The sequence below is a fragment of the Dunckerocampus dactyliophorus genome, chromosome 1, assembly GCF_027744805.1.
Source record: "Dunckerocampus dactyliophorus isolate RoL2022-P2 chromosome 1, RoL_Ddac_1.1, whole genome shotgun sequence".
NCBI lineage: Eukaryota > Metazoa > Chordata > Actinopteri > Syngnathiformes > Syngnathidae > Dunckerocampus > Dunckerocampus dactyliophorus.
The window spans coordinates 20,751,049-20,771,207 of record NC_072819.1 but is presented as its reverse complement, the minus strand read 5'-3'; positions in this window follow the sequence as shown (position 1 = coordinate 20,771,207).

Below are 20,159 nucleotides of genomic sequence, written 5' to 3'. Positions count from 1 at the left end.
TGGACAGATGCATCTTTTGTATTTGGCATTGGTTTAGGTAGTTCCTCTATATTAGACAGAATAGTCTCTTCCTGAGTTGATAGTACTTGGGAAGATGCGTTCTTTGTATTTTGTACTTCAGATTGGCCCTCTGTATCACACAAAATTGATTCATCTGTATCAGATTCAGTTTTCTTTCCATATGGCTCAAATAGGTCATCTGTATAAGGCACAGAGGTCTTTTGGAATGGTAACGGTGGTGGCTCCTCTAGATCAGACACATTGGTGATGATGTGTATCTGTGACATTGGCTCAACTGCACCTTCAGAGTTGACTGGGGATAGAGATGGCACTGATTCACACAGTTCTTCTATGCCACAGTCATTAATATCTGTATATATTTGTGATATTGGTCCAGATAAATCCTCAATATTGCACACAGAGGTTCTTTGTACTGACATCGACAGAAGTCCAGCTAACTCCTCAGATATTTCTTTTCTATTTAGGAGTGACGCTAACGTTGATACTGGGAATGGTCCAGATATGTTTTCCCGAATTATATTTTCTGTTGGTGTTGGTAGATCCATATCAGATACAAGGGTTTCTGGGTGGGTAGATGGCCACGATTCATATATGTGGTCTGCATCACACACAGTGATATCCCCATGCGTTTGTCCATATAAGTTTTCAGCATCACACACATCAGGCTGTGCTCCAGACAAATCCTCCGTATTTTGCACAGTGGTCTGTGATAGAACGGTTTCTGGTGATAAAACTGGACCTGATAAACTCTCATTATCTTTGTGTGGTGATACTAATTTGAAGTGGATTTCTTTATCAGCTAAAGTCTCTACAAGTTCTGCAGAAAATGGTCCAGATAGGTTCTCAATATCTGACATACAAGGTTTTACGTCCATTGATGATACTCTCTTAGGTTGAGCTTCATGATCAAAAACAGTGATCTCATTTGCAAATAAGTCCTCCTCAAACATAGTGTCCTGTGTACATGGAGATGGCACAAATGTGGGAGATCCTTCTGTATTACACACAGAAATCTCTTTTCCTGGTGATGGTACTGGAATAGTTCCATCCTCTGGATTGAAGATGGGTTCAAATAGGTCATCTTGATCAGACAAACTAGTCTTTTTCTGTGGTGATGGAACTAAAAAAATAGATGGGCCCTCCATTTCAGTTGGGCGTTCTGCATTAGGGAGTGTTTCAAATAAGTCATCTGTGTAATTTAATACAGTGTCTTTCTCTGGTGATCTTACAAGTCCAGATGAGAGTTCAATACCGGACTCAGATGTTTTTTGCTGCTGTGATGGTACTGGTAATTCCTCAGTGTCTAAAACAATGATTTCTTCCTGTAGTAAATAAACTGATGCTGTTAAGTCCTCAATGTCGAACACAGAGGACTCTTTGTCTTCTATTGATAGACATGATCGTGGTAATAGGAGTGGTTCAAATGGGTCATCTGTATCCAACAAAACAGCTTCCTTCTGTTCTCCTTCTGGTGATATTACTGGTTCATGTATTTCATCTGTATCAGACACAGTGATCTTACTGTGTGGTAGTAGAATTGGTGCAAAGAAATGCTCTCCATAAGACACAGTGTTATCTTTAACTGGTGATGGCAGTGGTCCTGCGGTGCTGTGGTCCAGTGGGGGTGGTTCATATAAGTCCTCTGCATCGGACACAGCGATCTCTTTCACTGATGACATTTGAGAAATTGTATCTTCTTGTAGTGATGGTATTTGTCCAATCATGTCCTTTCTGTCCAACTTGCTTTCTTTCTCTTGTGATGGTACCGGTTCAGATAATTCTTCTGTACTTTGAACCAGATCAAGTATATCCTGTAAGTCAGAAATAATACTTTGATTCACTGGTGATATAAGTAGTCCAAAAACATCCTCAACATCAGACACATTGCTATCTTTGTGTGGCGATGCCACTGGCTCATACAAGTCCTCTGTATCCCATGCTGTGATCTCTCTGTGTGGTATAGAAACTGGTTCAACTGTGTCAGCTGCAGAGTCGGAGTCATAGGTCTTGTTGTGCGATGATAGCACTTGTCCAGTTATGTCTTCTGCATCAGAGTCAATTGTCTCCTTTAGTGGTGACGACACTGGTCCACTTATGCCTTCTGTTTCGGCGCCACTCGTCTCTTTTTGTGGTGATGGCACTGACTCAATAATGTTGTCTTTGTCAGGCTCAGTGGTCTCCCTTTGTGGTGATGACACTGGTCCAGTGAAGTCCTCTGTATGTGACTTAATTGTGTCTCTTTGTGGTGTTGGTGCTGGTTCAATTATGTCTTCAGCATCAGACTCAATCTTCTCTTTTTGTAGTGATGGCACATTGATGTCTTCTGAATCAGAATCAATTGCCTCTTTTTGTGGTGAAGGCACTGGTCCAGTTATGTCTGTTGCAAAGTCGATGATATAGTTTTGTTGTAATGGCACTGGTCCAGTGTTTTCATCAGTATCAGACTCAATGCTACCTTTTAGTGGCGATGACACAGATTCAATAATGTCCTCTTTGTTAGGCTCTGTGGTCTCCCTTTGTGGCGATAGAAACAGTCCAGTTGTGTCTTCTGTATGAAAACAAATGTTCTCTTTCTGTGGTAATGATGCTGGTCTAGATAGAAACAGTCCAGTTGTGTCTTCTGTATGAAAACAAATGTTCTCTTTCTGTGGTAATGATGCTGGTCTAGATTTGTCTTTTGTTTCAAACCCAGATCTCTCATTTTGTGGTGATGGTGTTGGTCCGGTAATGTCCTCTATATCAGACTCAATGGTCTCCATAAGTGCTGATGACACTGATTCAATTATGTCCTCTTTGTAAGGCTCAGTGGACTGCCATTGTGGCAATGGTGCTGGTCCAGAGATGTCCTCTGTATCAGACTCAATTACCTCTTTTTGTGGCGATGGCACCAGCCCACTTATGTCTTCTACATCAAAGTCAATTGTCTCTTTTTGCGGTGAGGGCACTGGTCCAGTTATGTCTATATCTAAGTCGGTGGTATCTTTTTGTGGTGATGGCACTGGCCCAGTCATGTCTTCTATATCAGACTTAATGGTATCCTTAAGTGCTGATGACACTGATTCAATTATGTCCTCTTTGTCAGGCTCAGTGGACTGCCATTGTGGCAATGATGCTGGTCCAGTGATGTCCTCTGTATCAGACTCAATTATCTCTTTTTGTGGTGATGGCACTAGCCAACTTATGTTTTCTACATCAAAGTCAATTGTCTCTTTTTGTGGTGAGGGCACTGGTCCAGTTATGTCCGTATCAAAGTTGGTGGTATCCTTTTGTGTTGATGGCACTGGCCCAGTCATGTCTTGAGTATCAGACTCAATGGTCTCCTTAAGTGTTGATGACACTGATTCAATTATGTCCTCTTTGTCAGGCTCAGTGGACTCCCATTGTGGCACTTGTGCTGGTCCAGGGATGTCCTCTGTATCAGATTCAATTATCTCTTTTTGTGGCGATGGCACCAGCCCACTTATGTTTTCTACATCAAAGTCAATTGTCTCTTTTTGTGGTGAGGGCACTTTTCCAGTTATGTCCATATCAAAGTTGGTGGAATCTTTTTGTGGTGATGGCACTGGCCGAGCCATGTCTTCAGTATCGGACTCAATGGTCTCCTTGAGTGGTGATGGCACTAATTCAATTATGTCCTCTTTGTCAGGCTCAGTGGACTCCCATTGTGGCAATGGTGCTGGTCCAGTGATGTCCTCTGTATCAGACTCAATTATCTCTTTTTGTGGTGATGGCACTAGACCACTTATGTTTTCTACATAAAAGACAATTGTCTCTTTTTGTGGTGAGGGCACTGGTCCAGTTATGTCCGTATCAAAGTTGGTGGTATCTTTTTGTGGTGATGGCACTGGCCCAGTCATGTCTTGAGTACCAGACTCAATGGTCTCCTTAAGTGCTGATGACACTGATTCAATTATGTCCTCTTTGTCAGGCTCAGTGGACTCCCATTGTGGCAATGGTGCTGGTCCAGTGATGTCCTCTGTATCAGATTCAATTATCTCTTTTTGTGGTGAGGGTACTTGTCCAGTTATGTCCGTATCAAAGTTGGTGGAATCTTTTTGTGGTGATGGCACTGGCCGAGCCATGTCTTCAGTATTGGACTCAATGGTCTCCTTGAGTGGTGATGGCACTAACTCATTTATGTCCTCTTTGTCAAGCTCAGTGGTCTCGCTTTGTGGTGATGGAAACTGTCGAGTTGTGTTTTCTAAATTAGACTCAATTATCTCATTTTGTGGTGATGGCATCAGTTGACTTATGTCTTCTGAATCAAAGTCAATGGTCTTTTTTTGTGGTGATTGCATAGGTTCAGTAATGTCATATGTATACAACTCAAAGGTCTCTCTTTGTGGTGATGGACCTAGAACAGTTGTGTCTTCTGTATCAAATTGACCACTGTCTCTTTGTGGGGTTGGAACTGGCCCAATCTCTTCAGTATCATGTTCAATTGTATATTTTTGTGTTGATGACACTAGTCCAGTTATGGCGTCTGTGTCAATGTCCATGGGCTCTTTTTGTGGTGATGCCTTTGGTCCAGTTATATCATCAGTATCAGAGTCAGCAGTCTGTTTTTGTGGCGATGCCGTTGGTCCAGTTATATCTTCAGTATCTGGTCCAGTAGCTGGTCCAGTTGAATATTCTGTATCAAAGTCAATGGTCTCTTTTTGTACAAATGGTACTGGTCTAGTTAAATCTTCCGTGTCTGAGCCAAATATTTCTTCAGGTGGTAATGTGGTATTTAGGACTGAATCAGAAACGTCTTGTGTATCAGACACATTTTCAGTTTCCTTGTTTCGTGATGGTACTGCTTCAAGAACATCCTCAAAATCAGAAATATAGTTTTCAGACAGTGGCACTGGATCATGTGGAAGTGAGGTTCGTCCATATATGTCCTCTGTATCAGACAGAGTGGTGTCTCTGACTGCTGGCTGCAAAGGTTCTTCAATGGACAAGGAGGTTTCCTGCTGTGGTGATGGAACCAGTGCACTTTGTCTATTTGTTTCAGGCACATTTGACTCCATATTTGGTGATATCACTGGTTCAGATATTTCTCCTTTGTCCGAAAGGTTCTCTAAGCTAAACACACAAGTCTTCAGCATCAATGATCCAGATAATTCCTCAATATCAGACACAAAGAGCTTTTTCTGTGGTGATGCTACTGGTTCAGATAGATCCTCTGCATCCGATGTAGTGATCTCATCCTGCGACAGTGGGTCTGGTCCAGAAAAGTCATCTGTGTCAGAAACCTCTTTGATTGAAATTTGCAATGGTCCAGCTATCCCCTCGATATCTGACCCAGGGGTCTCTTTCTGCGATGGTACAGTGTCCTCCTTTTGTGGCATGGATCCTGATACAGTACACTCTTCATGTAGTTCAAAACATAAAATACTTTCTTGGGGTGAAACAGAATATGTGTACTCTAAGCATGATGAACCATCAAAACCATCGGCCAATGCATTGGTCTTTTTGTGTGGTGGTGGAATTATTTGAGATGGATCTTCTAGATCTGTGACCTCTGCATCAGAAAGGTCCTCTGTGTCAGAAAAAAATGTAGGCACTGGTCCAAGAAGATGCTCAATATAAGACACATATGTATCTTCATATGATGATCTATCTGCAGTGACCTCTCCAAGCGGTATTGTGTCTGGTCTAGGTAAGTCCTCTATATCAAAAAAAGTTGCCTCTTTGTGCTGTGATGGCCCCTGGCTTGTTATGTTGTCTGTGTCGGCCATTGTAGTATCTTTTTGGGTTGTTGGCACTGGTAAATTAAATAAATTAGTATCAGACACAGTAGTTTCTTTCAGTGGTGATGGTGGCCCAGGTCCAGATATGTCTGTTTCATTTGGTACTGGTTCAGCCAGGTCTTCTATGTCAGACAATGTCTCTCTGTGTTGGGCAAATCCATAAAATGCCTCTGTAGTTGAAAACATCTCTGATGAGTCTTCTGCATCTGACAAGGTGATTCCCTCAAAAGTTGATGGCAGTGTTCCGGTTAAATCTATTATATTTGCAAATAGTTCGGAAGAATCATCTGTAATGCTCTTTAGTTCAGACAGGTCTTCTGTGTCACATACAGTTTTCTTTGCTTCTCGCGGTGGCCCTGGTCCAGATATGTCTTTTGTAATTAGCACTGGTTTAGCTAGGTCCTCTGTATCAAATACAGTAATCCCTCCATGTAAATGTAGGGCAGTTTCATATGTCTGCTTTGCATCTGGACCTAATTCTATATCAAACACAGAGGTCTCTTTTGGTGAAGGTGCAGTTTTTGGTAAGCACAGTCCAGACAGATCATACAGAACTTCTGCGTCTTGTTCAGATTGCCCTTCTGTATCAAACAAAGTTATTTCTGCTTGTGGGGTTGGTTCTGATGGCTCCTCAGTAGCGGACAAAGAGGATTTTTTTAGTCTTGAAGGCGGTGATCCAGATAAATTCTCTTGGTCTAGTAATAACTGTGTTCCAGATATGTCCTCTGTATCAGAAACAATTATTTCTGCATGTGGCCTTGCCACATGTTCTGATGACTCAGTAACAGACAAAGGGGATTCTTTTAGTCTTAGAGGCAGTGATCCAGATAAATAATTTTGGTCTGGTTGTGGTCCAGCACTGTCTGTATCGTAAACAGGGATTTGTGGTAGTAGTGGCAAATCCTCTGCATGAGACACAGCGATCGGTTCATAAAGTGATTCAGTTTTGGATAAGTGCTTTGAATCAGACTCTTTCTGAGGTGACGGTAGTGGTCCACATATAACCTCTATATTTAGAACTGATTCTGGCAGGTCCTCTCGACCAGATACAGTGATCTCTCTATGTGTTAATGTCACTGGTAAAGAAATATCTGTATCTGATACAGGGATTTGTCCATGTGGTGGTGAGGGCCTTGGTTCTAATACATCCTCAGTATCATACTCAGTGGTCCCTTTCTGTGGCAGTGGAGTTAGAGATAAATCCACTATATTAGTCAGAATGATCTTTTTCTGAGATTCCTCTAGTCCAAATAGGCACTCTTTATGCGGTTGTTCTGATAAGTTCTTGATATCAGGTAGCACAGTCTCATTGGATATACATGTTTCTTCTCCACCAGATTCAGTAGTCTCTGATCTAGATTCAGCTGTTGTTGGCAGTAGATCAGGCAGGTCATGTTTGTGAGGAACTGGCACAGGATTGGATGTTTGCAATTGAAGTACTAGTCTAGTAGGGTGACCTGCATCGGGCACTGATTCAGGTAGAGTTGCTTCCGGAAGTGTACAGTCCTTTCTTTCAGATTTACATGTCTTTTTGCATGGAAGCAGTCCTTTTCCAGAGGTCTCTTCTGGAACACATACCGGAATCGCTACAGATATATCCTCTGCCTTAGACACAGTGATCTTTTGTAGTGGTGGAGACCACTGTTGTCCACATACTTTTACATTTCTTCTCATTGATGTGGATTGGGAGTCTCTAACAGATGTGTTTTGTGCTGCTGATGTGCCCATTTGTTCATTTTGTGTTGGTGACGGTCCAGGCAAATCCCAAATTTCACTACTTTCAGCCGCAGTCGTCTCTCCACGTGGTGATGTAACTTGTCCGGAAGGGTCCACTGGGATCTCTTCATGTTGAGTTGGTACTGTTACTGATGTTGTCACCCGTTCATTCCATTTGACTGACACAGTTGATGTACCTGACACAGAGAATGAAGGAGATTCCTCTGTTTCTGCCTCTTGGGTCACTCCAGTTTTCTTGCATTTTGACCAGAAGTGTAACTCTAGCAAAGACATAACAATTAAACTCTGGTAGACAACATTTTGTACTGCTTGATCTGAGCATAGCTTTTTAAAAGTAAAACACTAAATACGGAACATGCGCAACAAATGTCTGTATCTATCTGCATCTATCTGACCATACATGATCATATGAGAATTCAAAACAAAGTAAAAATAAAACAGTCTGTTCAGAAAAGTGTTGTTGCAATAACGCTTCTTGCTAATCTTTGGTATACGTTACATGTTATGTTATGTGAAGTTCTATAGTGTGGCATCGCGATCCGTGTAACTTTTAGTCATTGAATTTTCTTTTCATGAGTCGGAATTAAAAAACAAAAACAATTGGTTTATTTGAATTGTATTTTGATATATAAAAAATAAAATGTAAATACAAAGACTTCTTATTGTTCAGTGTAAATAAATAATAACTACATTGATTTGATTTGATTTTTATTGTATATTTAATAAAACCAAAAATTAAATCACCAGTTGACAGAAACAACAACAATATATATATATATAAAACATATTCGGACATTTGAAAGGTATTTAAAGGCAAGACCGTGGACTTGCCTGGAGGTGGTGCTGTACCGTGTGTCAGAAAAAGCAGATAAAGTAATTATGGATCAGTATGTTGTTTTCAGAAACGATAAAAGATTGTTTCTGTGGGAGTCTGCAGATGTCAGATCTTGTTTTGCCATGTCTAAAATAATTTCTGAATATAGGCCTCCACAGACATTTTAGCCTCCAAAGCCACAGGCTGTGTGCTGACTTAATTTTACTTTGAAGGCTGGAGTTTACCGGATACAGAAATTGTTGCGCCGAGTTGGCCCGAGTGTTGCTGAAGGGACCGGACAACAAAGGGCGTGGTTGTAATCATTTGCGTTCATGCTTTGAAAATGAAAGAAAATTAATTGCCCAAATGTTACACGGATCCACGCCATCACTGGAAAAAGAAGGATTTTCATCAATGAAAAGCACCTAAATTAAGCACGGGATCAAAATGCAGGCTTCTGTAAGCAGTGTCAGTCTGGTGGAACCAACTCCACCATCCAAGATGATGGTAAAAAAACGCTCGCTGTGTGGGGTATATCAAAGATTCTAAAGAATAGCAAGACTGAACACTTGTAGTATCAGTTTGGGTCTGTGGGTGCTGCTTAAGTGACCAGCACAACCACAAGTCTGGCTTAAGTCGACTTCCAAATGCCGTTCCACAAGTGTGCGACAAACATGTGGAGGTGCCAGGCTCCTAAAATATTTTCATATATAGCCAATTCTGAGCATCAAACATGAGAAAAATCTATCATCTTCCTCAGTTTGTGCCAATTCTGACATACAAGGCAGTTGCTTTTGGAGTTGCGGGTTTTCATGACACCACAAAGGAAAAACCCCCTTCCTTGTGGGCATGATACCGGCCTACCCTCCCCTAGCTAGCTGAGCTCACTCCATGTATATGCTCACCACTTCACAGGGGAACAGCTTTAAAAAAAAAAAGAAAAAAAAGCAAGCTTTTCTAAACATCTTAATCTCTCTGCCAACTATCCCCTAGCTAAAGACATGGGAGCTGTAAATTTTATTATTTTGTTTTTCTTCAACGAATGGACTAAGCTAGCATGATGTTGCTGTTAAAATGTGAATGTAATGTTAGCACTGTAGCTCACATAGCTATGCTAGTATTATTAACGTTTCTGTCCTCCTGTCCCACTTTTTAATGTTATATTGTGTGTAAAATATGGCATCAATTATATTGGACAAGTGCCAAGTTACAATGGATAACGTGCACAACAGCGAATTCGTAGGGACACACACTTTGGAGGCAGGTGAGGAGAAACACAACCCATTAGCATTAAAGCTACAAACACACAAAATAGTGTGTTGCAAGGAGGGCTTAATAAAAAACTATTTAAATTCCAGAATTGAGGCTACATTTTGGACAATAAACCGTCATTAAAATGAGGGGCATTAAGCATTGTGGCAACAAACACAACTTTGTGAACACCTCTGTGTTTGTCATTTTAGGTGATTTATTTGTGTGGTGGTGAGAAAGAATATGTCAGCTTGCATTAGTGGGTTGCTGAATGTACTGTATGACTGTTTATTCCCTTTATAAGTAGCAGTCAACCACTCTTGACTTACCCCATTGCTCTTGATAGTGAAAGGCAACCTCCTTAATATCTTTACAGTCCTCTCCTTCAAATTGTGTCATGTGTGTGAGATGTGCTTCTATACATTCTGGGACATTTTCAGGCTCTGTTATGATCACCGACCTGGACGTACACTCAATCAGGCTTTGAACGCCATATGGCAATGGATTATCACTATCCATTTGTAAAAAAAAAAAAAAAAAAATATGTATATGTATGCTTGCTTCCTTGTTTTAGGAAAACTTATGTTTTTTGTTGAAACATGTGGAATCCTCTCACTCTTGACTCTCCTCCTGTGAAGAGAGTCAAGCAGTATCCGGCTTTCCCCCGATGATGTGTCATTGCAGCTATGGAAACAGAGGGCGTGGCATCACCACATGGGTTTGAGGTCATGACATCACTGGGCAGTGTGACATCATCATTTTAATTTTGTATACAAGTTTACAGACACAAGTTCATGCATTCATTCGCATTTGTCACATGCATAGTAAAACCAGTGGTTCTATACCACTTCTCTACTATACTTCCACTTTTGTTCATGGATATTTTTGAAAAGGAGCAGATCAGGTTGTTGCTGGATTTTTCTGCTTTTGACACGAAGGTGGGTGATTCCCATTTTTTAAATAGAAAAATAATAATAAAGTAAACTTGTATTTTAAACAATTGTTTAAACATTGTGGTGAAATGTAATGGACAGCGCTTAAAGCCAGCACTCTCAACAACTGAATATGGTCGCCTTGTGGCTATAAAAACTCCAATACCAAGTATTACTGCTTTGGCCTGGTCAGAGTTGCTTGCTAGAGGTTGTTTATATGCTGAAGTTATCTGTGTTTGCACTAAGCTGGTTTTCTTCCTTGCAGATGTAACATTCACTGCCGGATGATGCCGCTTTAAGTGCGCTAACATGTTAGACGTGTTTCCTGCAGCATACCCGATATCTGTGTAACAATGTTGACACACAACTTTGGATTTGTCCACTTGCCTTTGTCCATCCGTAATTTAAACAGGGAAGCCAAATGGTTCCAAAAAAGGAGACCGTAGTGAGATGGGAGGGTCTTCCAGCTCAGGGTTCTCACTTGCATTTGCCATGATGCCATTTGTCACGCCTGCGAGCTACTAGCATTCTTCCCCCTCAGTCAGTAGTGTCTGACACTCAGAGGCTTCCGTGCAGAAACTCGACCAGGACTTTATTTCCGCGTGAAGCGCTTTTATCACTCTAGTAATAAATTTAATGAGAAAAATAAAATATAACCGAAGCGGTACGCAAGTGGACCGACTGACCATGCAGAACCGAAACAGTTCAATACATCCATGTGACCCGTTACACCCCTCCTAAATAACCATACTGAATGAGTATATTTTACTTACCTTACTATGACATGTTTATGATTACAAGCCTCAGCTCAACAAGAACATGTACAATGTAATACATTTGTATATCCTACAATTTTTTTCTGAAATAGAAAAGCTTACATTTTTTTCAACAATTTTCCAAAATGTTTTTCATTAAAACATAAATAAAATGTGCAGAATTTGCACTGCACAGGGTCAACATTCATAAAAAAGCTGTTTGCTTCTGAAAATGGTTAGTTTCCAGTAAAACTGAAAACTACTTGTTTTTTACCTACACTACTTCATAAAAATGTAATTAAAAAAACTAAATAAGTTATTAAATATTTTTTTATTTTTTTTTTCAAATCGGCAAGTCAGTTTTATTTCTCATCAGTTCACAAGTTATCCCAAGGCACAATACACATTATTAGGGTTTATAAGGCTGAAAAGAGAATTTTCACGCTCCACTGTGACACTTCCTGTTTTTTTTGGGTTAATACAGTATCTTTACTGTTTGGTATTGTGTCCCTATCTGGTTATTTTCTGTCACTTACCGCTCCTTGTTTTGTCTGTCCTTTTCAGACATTGGCCCTCAGAGAGTCAGGTGGAGCTACTAGGCAGCCGCAGCTGTTCCTCATCAACCTTCCCTACTTAATTCCCACGGCTGAAGCAGGAGGGAACTGGATTATTTTCTTGCTTGGACGCCATTCCTTGTCCCTCTTGTCTCCCAAGACGCTGATAGACTTTTTGCTACCTTTTTTGTACTGCTGTTTGCTCACCCTCCTGCTAGTTCTGTAGTCCGCCTGACTCACAGGTATTTTTTTTCGGTTTAACTTATTTTGTAGTTAGTCGTGGTGCCTTCTTTGCTTCCTTCTTTATGCACCGCAGTTTTCTGTTCCTGTATTGCTCGGACGGTGCGCGGTTCACGGTGCACACGGTGCGGTGGCCTTTGTGACATGATTGGTTGGTTTGTTTTTGTTTATTTTTGTTTGTGTTTTGTTTATTACATCCTCATTTTCTCTTCGTTCACCAAACTTCACCATCAGCATGTCCGTCTTGTCCTCCAGAGGCTTTTGGAGAATCGGCTGTGTGTCAAACCTCAAAAATGCACCTTTCACTCACCTTCACTCACCTTCCTGGGGTTTGTGGAGAAGGGGCAACTTCGACCTGACCCTGCCAAGATCCAGGCTGTGGTTGATTGGCCCACTCCCACATCTAGAAAGGTTCTGCAGAGGTTCCTGGGTTTAGACAACTTTTACCTGCGCATTATTCAGGACTTTAGTTAGGTTGCCGACCCTCTGAACAAGCTTACATCAGTTAAGGTTTGATTTGAGTGGTCGCAAGGTGGCTGATCTGGCCTTCCAGCGTCTCAAGTCTTTCTTCACTTTTGCACATGTTCACATACACCCTGATCCATTTCTCCCTTTTCTTGTCGAGGTTGATGCGTCTGTTACTGGGGAGGGGGCCGTGGTCTCCCAGCGTCCCAGTGCCGACCATAGCCTGCACCCCTGCGCCTTTTTCTCCAGGTGTCTCACCCGCTGAACGCAGTTATGATCTTGGCAATCGGGAGCTGTTGGCGGTGCAGGAGTGGAGGCACTGGTTGGACGGAGCGGCTCATCCTTTCATCATCTACACTGGCCACAAAAACCTCTCATACATTCGTTCCACCCAATGAGCTTTTTCTCACTAGGTTCGACTTCACACTCACCTATTGCCCAGGATACCTCAATGGCAAACCAGACGCCCTCTCTCAGATGTATGCACCACAAGTTGATGATTCCTCCCCTGAGGCCATCCTTACCCAGTCCCGCATTTTGGGTGGCCTCCAGTGGGAGGTCGAGAAGTGAGTGACTGAAGCCAGTAAGGAGACCCCACCCCTTGCTCGATGTCCCCCTGATAGACTATTTGTTCCGCGGGCCGAAGCGCAACCAAAGACCAGCAGATCGCCATTGGAAGCCGGCGCAAGACTACCAACCTGGGCAGGAAGTCTGGTTGTCGTCTCGGGAGGAGTCCAAGAAGCTGGCCCCCAGGTTCATCGGACCATACCAGGTTGTGCGGAAGGTTAACCCACTTTCTGTCAGACTCAAGCTTCCCCCTTCTCTCAAGACCTACCAGTGTTCCATGTTTCCCAACTGAAGCCAGTCTTTACCAGTGATCTCAGCCTGCCACCAGTGCCTCCTCCTCCTCCTCGTTGACCGACCCTCGTCCTTCACAGCACAGACCATCTTGGACGCCAGGAGACGGGGCAGAGGTGTGTAGTATCTTATTGATTGACAGGGTTACGGTCCCGAGGACCGCTCTTGGGTCTCTCAGTCGCTCATCCTCGACCCCACCTTCCCGATTTCTACTGCAAGTTTCCTGACAAGCCTGGTGGTCTGCTGGTTGGCATCCGTTGAATGGGGGGGGATAATAACATAATGTTATTATTTAACATTATGTTCGATTTAGATTAATGTTAGAAATTAAAGTCATTATAAAACTGGATGTGTTTAACATTAAATGAAGAAATCAGAAAAAGGCACATTTAGATCTTAATGAAGCCCAAAACATTTGCTCTAACGACCAACTGAAACAAGACTAGAGGCTAGAAAAACAATTTTGTGTCACGTTTTGCAGAGTATGTTACAGTCTGGACTGTCGGAAGCTTGACCCCTAGTATGCAGAAGCAGAGGCGGCAGTATACGAATAAGAATCTTTAATACTGCACGAGCAGGTGCAGGTACTCACAGTGGCACAGGAACAAAACAAAGGGCGACAGGAAAAGGATCTGTGAAAGTAACACACATGGTAGTAGCAGCAGCTAAGAACCCCTTTTAGTTGACAGCACAGGCGAGGAGACGAGGTACAATGAACCAGTGCCGTACATGCGACGACGCTGGCCTTTTAAACGCCACTAGTGTTAATCGCTGCCAGCTGCGCGGCAACCACTAGGAGTGAAGGCTGCATTTTCCTCTCAGCAGGAAGTGCAGCCCGCCAAAGTAAGAGCGCAGGACAGGAAGTGCTCACTCCTGTCCTGCGGAACATGACAGGGTAAACATTATTCCAACTGAGACTAGCTACAATATTGCAGCTGGTTTTATTGTCATAAAGAAATCCAAAAGTATTGTTTCAAAAATGTAATTTCTTTTTTGTATATACTGTACACTCCAGTTGAAAACCAGTTGAAAAATTGCCCAAATTTGCATTTTGCACATTTGGATCTTAATGAGGTTTTAAGTAGAGCTACAATATGCAAATACAAGAAGGGGGAGTGAGACAAAAAGCATTTTGAAAAAGTAATGTGTCACAATGTGCTAGTGACTACCAGTTGTTGTGGTTGTCACTGCGTGGTACCTGCCTTCTTCTGGCTTGTTTCTCCTGTATTGTTGCAGTTACACCTTAAGCGGGCTGGAGGCGGGGACGCTGGGCACACCTGCGGCTAATTACCCAATACCCATTTAAGCCGACTACCCACAGCTGGTAGCCGCTGGTTCATTGTTTCGCCTCTGCTGGCAACACACCCGAGTGCTTCTGCTACCAGTCGTTGTTCCATGCCCATTTGGACCTGCCGCCTCCCTGCCGTCCAGCTAACTCCAGTGTTTGTACTTTTCTTCATGGTGTACCTTTCATTTGCCTTTTGTCCCCTATTTTTGCCACAACACCATCGTTTTCCGTTTTTGGATCTACTCTCTCTTGCACTTTTTGTCATTAAAAATCCTGAATTACCACACGAACTCTAAGCCTCTGCATCTGGGGTCCTAACCACACCGAGAACCTGACAGAATGAACCAGCCAGCAATGGACCCCGCGGAGCCCGCGCCCATTACATTGGCGCTGCGTCACCAGGCTCAACGCCTGGGCAGACAAGAGGAACAACTTAATGCTTTGGGTTCGTGCTTTAAAAGCCTAGCTGACCAACAAGACGCTCGCATGCAGGCTCTGGAGACACAGCTCGGCGCGTTGGTCGCAACCCTACAGCAAGGATCTTCCACCACCACACCACCCGCTAACCCGGAAAGACCCACAGAACATTCGCCCTCGTCAGACGCCATCTTACCTGCGCTCGGCTCAGTGCTGTCCAAACCCGAGAGGTTCTCCGGCGAGTCCGGTGAGGTACACACCTTCCTCACTCAATGCGAGCTCCACTTCGAGCTGCAGGCGGCTGCCTTCCGCTCCGAACGGGCACGGATCGCCTTCATCATTTCCCATCTGACTGGCAAAGCAGGGGAGTGGGCCACGGCGGAATGGAGCCGCCGATCTCCCACTTGCTCGTCCTATTCAGCCTTCACCAGGGCGATGGAACAGGTGTTCCAACGGACTCCTCCCGGGCGCGACGCAGCACGCGCCCTACTGCGGATAAGTCAGGGACGCCGCAGCGCCATCGACTACGCCGTCGAGTTCCGCGCACTTGCGGCAAAAAGTGATTGGAACGCCACGGCCCTGCTGGATGCATTTTTTACTGGCCTGGCTGATCCCATCAAGGACCAGATGATTCCGCTGGAGACCCCGGCAACCCTCGACGACCTCATCGCCTTGGCTGGCCGCATCGAAAAGCGCCTCAGCGACCGCCATGCGGACCGGGGACGCGGCACCCCCGGCTACAGCCGCGGCGATTACAAGTTCCAACAGACACCGCCCCGGCCATCCGCCTACATGGAATCCACTCCTGCACCTCGGCTCGACGAACCTATGCAGCTGGGAGGGAGTCGTCTCACTCCTGCGGAGAGGAATCGCCGCAAGCTCCTCCGCTTGTGCATCTACTGCGGCCAGGCAGGTCATTCCCTCTCCAGCTGTCCGGTCCGTCCCGGCAGCCCACGCACCCAAGCTGCACATCCACGCTCTCCAAGCGCGTCCGGAGACACGCCCCCCCGGATGACGTCAGCGCCTGACGCGGTTGGTAGACTACAACTCCCAGGTACTCTCTCCTGGTCCACCAAACAATTAGACATTAACCCTTTCATTGACTCAGGGGCAGATGACAATTTTATTGATGAGGGGTTTGTCAAACAACATGGGGTTCCTGTGGTAAAACTAGCTGATACTAAAGTTGTGCGTTCCCTTGATGGGCGTCACCTTGCTACTATCACGCACCAAACCACTCCACTTCTCCGCATTTCTGGTAACCACTCGGAGACCATGAGTTTCTTAGTCATTCCTTCCCGTTCAGCACCCATCGTATTAGGGCTTACCTGGTTGCTCAAACATAACCCCCACATTGATTGGGCTAAATCCACCATTATTAATTGGAGCGTTTTTTGTCACACCCACTGTCTCAAATCAGCATGTCCACGAACTCCGCCCGCCCAGATAGCATTGCCGGAAAGAATTGATCTCACCTCGGTACCCTCAGTTTACCACGACCTCCGTGAAGCATTCAGTAAAGAAAAAGCCCAGTCACTTCCTCCTCACAGACCATATGATTGTGCCATTGAGCTACTTCCCAGTGCTACCCTCCCATCCGCACGGCTATTTAACATTTCCAAACCTGAAAGGGAAGCGTTGGAGCAGTATATTGCCACGTCTCTCGCAGCTGGCCTCATTCGTCCTTCATCGTCCCCACTAGCTGCTGGTTTTTTTTTCGTGGACAAAAAAGATAAGTCCCTCCGCCCTTGTGTGGACTACCGGGCTCTCAATGATATTACAGTAAAGAATAAGTACCCATTACCGCTCATGGATTCCGCATTTAACTCCCTCCACTCCGCCAAGATATTCACTAAGCTTGACCTTCGGTCCGCCTACCATCTAGTTCGTGTCCGAGAGGGTGATGAATGGAAGACCGCGTTCAATACCCCTCTCGGACACTTTGAATATCTAGTCATGCCTTTCGGACTCACCAATGCTCCAGCCGTGTTCCAAAGCTTCATAAATGACGTCCTGCGAGATATGCTCGGCCGCTTTATTTTCGTTTATTTGGACGATATTCTAATTTTTTCATCCTCACTCGAGGAACACACCCAGCACGTTCGTCTGGTCCTCCAAAGGCTACTTGAGAACAAATTATTTGTTAAGGCAGAGAAATGTTCTTTCCACTCGTCGTCCGTTTCCTTTCTGGGGTTCATTGTGGAACAAGGCCAAGTTAGTCCCGACCCAGCCAAGATCCAGGCTGTGGTCGACTGGCCCGTTCCTACATCAAGGAAGCTTCTTCAAAGGTTCCTAGGCTTTGCCAATTTCTATCGACGATTTATTAGGAATTTTAGCCGGGTCGCAGAACCAATGACGAAGCTCACATCTGTTAAAGTTCCTTTTAGGTGGACCCCAGAGGCAGACGCAGCATTTAGTAAGCTTAAATCTTTATTCACCTCGGTTCCTGTGCTCATTCACCCTAACCCCTCCTCTCAATTCATTGTCGAGGTTGATGCGTCAGACACCGGCGTAGGGGCCGTCCTCTCCCAGCGCTCGAGCGACGACCAGAGGCTCCACCCCTGTGCCTTCTTCTCCCGCCGCCTGACCCCGGCCGAACGCAACTACGACATTGGCAACAGAGAATTATTGGCACTCATCCTGGCGTTGCAAGAGTGGAGGCACTGGCTCGAGGGTGCTGAACTCCCGTTCATTGTTCACACTGACCACAAAAACCTGTCATACCTCCGCTCCGCTCAGCGTCTCAATCCCCGACAAGCACGATGGGCCCTTTTCCTCACTCGATTCAATTTCACCCTGACCTACCGCCCGGGCTCCCAAAACACCAAGCCCGACGCCCTCTCCCGACTACACGCACCGGCCCCGGAGCAACCCCGCCAGGAATATATCGTCCCCCAGTCCCGGATCCTGGGTGCCCTTCAGTGGGATATTGAGCGGCGGGTGGCCAACGCTGCTGAAGAAATCTCCACCCCTGAGGGTTGTCCGGCGGCACGGCTGTTTGTCGTCCCGGGACTCCGCTCCGAGGTCCTCCGGTGGGCCCATGAGTCCAAGGTAGCATGCCACCCCGGAGTCTCCCGCACCGCTTTCCTCCTGGCGCAACGGTTCTGGTGGCCGTCATTCCGAGCGGACGTCCAGAAGTTCGTGGCCGCCTGCCCAGTCTGCGCACGGAACAAGCCATCTCATCTGGCTCCAGCGGGCTTCCTGCGACCGCTCCCCATCCCCTCCCGCCCATGGTCCCACATAGCACTGGACTTCGTGACAGGACTCCCACCATCTAACGGAAATACAGTCGTCCTCACCATAGTGGATCGCTTTTCGAAAATGGCTCACTTTATAGCACTCCCAAAGCTCCCCTCGGCCCTGGAGACGGCAGACTTACTAGTCTCTCACGCCTTGAGACTGCATGGAATCCCCCTGGACGTGGTCTCAGACAGGGGACCACAATTTACATCTGCTGTCTGGAAGGCGTTCTGCAAAGCCCTCGGAGCATCACCCAGTCTGTCCTCGGGCTATCATCCACAGAGCAACGGTCAAACCGAGAGAGCCAATCAGGACCTGGAGGCGGCCATCCGCTGTGTTTGCCATCAACAGCCCGCCTCCTGGTCCCTCAACCTGCCGTGGATCGAGTATGCTCGCAACACCTTGGTCTGCTCCGCCACGGGCCTGTCCCCGTTCCACGTCGCCTATGGTTACCAGCCTCCAGCATTCCCATCCCTGGAATCAGAGGTGACAGTCCCCTCCGTGGCCGCCCACCTACAACGGGCCCGCCGGGCCTGGCGCAACACACGGGCAGCTCTTGGTCGGACATCAGAGCGCAACCAACGCCTAGCCAACCGCCACCGCTCAGTCGCCCCTGATTACAAGCCAGGACAGAGGGTGTGGCTTTCTTCCCGTGATTTACCCCTTCATGTTGACTCAAAGAAGCTCCAGCCCAGATTCATCGGCCCTTACCCCGTGGATCGTGTCCTGAACCCCTCCGCTGTTCGACTCCGTCTGCCAGAGTCCCTCAGGATACATCCGGTTTTTCATGTCTCACTCCTTAAACCAGTTACCACCAGCAACCTCAGCCCTCCGGAGGTGCCTCCCCCTCCCCCCAGGATGATTGAAGGCCACCCAGCATTCACGGTCAAGGCCATTTTGGACGTGAGAAGAAGGGGCAGGGGTTTCCAGTATTTGGTTGACTGGGAGGGGTACGGCCCCGAGGATCGTTCATGGATTTCCCGGTCCCTCATTCTCGACCCCACCCTCATTTCGGACTTTCACAAGCGTTTCCCAGAGAAGCCAGGTAAGCCGCCGGGTGGCGCCCATTAAGGGGGGGGGTACTGTCACAATGTGCTAGTGACTACCAGTTGTTGTGGTTGTCACTGCGTGGTACCTGCCTTCTTCTGGCTTGTTTCTCCTGTATTGTTGCAGTTACACCTTAAGCGGGCTGGAGGCGGGGACGCTGGGCACACCTGCGGCTAATTACCCAATACCCATTTAAGCCGACTACCCACAGCTGGTAGCCGCTGGTTCATTGTTTCGCCTCTGCTGGCAACACACCCGAGTGCTTCTGCTACCAGTCGTTGTTCCATGCCCATTTGGACCTGCCGCCTCCCTGCCGTCCAGCTAACTCCAGTGTTTGTACTTTTCTTCATGGTGTACCTTTCATTTGCCTTTTGTCCCCTATTTTTGCCACAACACCATCGTTTTCCGTTTTTGGATCTACTCTCTCTTGCACTTTTTGTCATTAAAAATCCTGAATTACCACACGAACTCTAAGCCTCTGCATCTGGGGTCCTAACCACACCGAGAACCTGACAGTAATGTGTAATATTCATATTATTTGGCTACAATTCCCATACATACTTGAGTTACAAATGCTCACAAATACAATCATGAAGTCATAAAATGTAACTCTTTATTGGGTTGTTAACCTCCATGTTCTTATCTGTGTAAACACATGTTTATTAAGCAATAAAATAAGTTGATCTACACATTTGTATGGGTTCTAAATGCATACATTAAGCACAGCGAAATAATAATAATAATAACCTTGGACTAGTGTTACAAAGTATAAAACTACAATATGCAGTAATGCCATAAATAA